General features: G+C 46.0%; 1 protein-coding gene across 1 annotated transcript in view; it reads right to left on the minus strand.

Moving 5' to 3' along the window:
* Positions 1–1201, minus strand: part of BTK (Bruton tyrosine kinase) — a 35767-nt gene that overhangs the window by 940 nt on the left and 33626 nt on the right. The window lies entirely within an intron of this gene.

The following is a 1201-nucleotide window of genomic DNA, read 5'->3' on the forward strand; positions in this document are numbered from 1 at the left end:
TGGGCTGTTGTTGTTGTTATGTGCCATCAAGTCGGACCCGACACATAGCGACCCCTCCTTGGGTTTCCTAGGCAGTATCGCTACGGAAGTAGATTGCTCCATCTTCCTTCTGAGGAGTGACTGGTGGGTTTGAACCTCCAGCCTTCTGGTTAGTAGTCAAGTGCCTTAGGCAATACGCTACCAGAGCTGCTTCCAGTATGTAAGAAGATGCTTTGAGAAGAGTCTCTGGCTTTTTGGCACATCTGGGTCCTGCATTTGGCCGAGTCTTTATATCAGTGGCCTGCCATGTTGACTGCTGATCTTGGGACTATGACATTTTACTTGTCAACCTTGGGTTTGTCAGCCTCAGCAGCCAGCAGCTCCCTGAGTTAAGAAATGCCTCCAGCTTCAGTGGGCAAGGAGCAAGAGGCAGAGCTGAAGCCCAAGGTCAAGGGGCCATCCCCCAGCCCCTAGAGCTGGCACTTTGAACCTGGACTTCTAGCCTCCTAAACTGTAGGAGAACAAATCCCTATTGGTCAAAGCCACTCATTTGTACTATGTCTGTTATAGCAGCACTAGATGACCAGAACAACACCAATACATTCTGATTTTGGATGTTGTCATTGTTACGTGCTGTTGAGTCAGTTTCTGACTGAGAGACACCCTATGTGACATAGTAGAACTGCCTCACAAGGCTTTCTAGGCTGTAATCTTTCTGGAAGCAGATCACCAGGTTATACTCAAGTGAAAAATGTCTACCAAACAAATTTAAGTGTTTGGTACGACTGAAATCCGGTGAGTTGTGGAATTTTTCATTTTGGCTTCCAACATTGTTGCTATCACTCCATATCTACAATTAACAAAGAGTAACAATATTTCAAAATCACAGGCTGCACCACCGGGCAGATCCTAAGCACCTGGGACCTTTTATCACTCTGTGGCTTCTAGACTGAGGCTCTCTTTAACATCCACAGACCATAAACCCCTGGGGTATTTGGTAATTCGGGGCACATTCATGCCAGGATGGTCCCCATCTGTCAGAACCAAAAGGTCATTAATTCCTTGGTCCTGTGAATGAGTGGTTCTCAAAACTTTCTGATATCGGTATTTCCTTAAAATTTTTAAAACAGTGCATGGAGGGATGGATACAGGGAAGAGTTAACTATGGGGAGGAATTGGGAGGGGAGCTGTTGCATTGTGGTAAACTGTGGTCAATGTCATG

The sequence above is a fragment of the Orycteropus afer genome, unplaced genomic scaffold (genome assembly GCF_000298275.1).
Source record: "Orycteropus afer afer isolate SDZICR_OR568_19922 unplaced genomic scaffold, OryAfe1.0 scaffold00327, whole genome shotgun sequence".
In the NCBI taxonomy this organism is placed as follows: Eukaryota; Metazoa; Chordata; class Mammalia; order Tubulidentata; family Orycteropodidae; genus Orycteropus; species Orycteropus afer.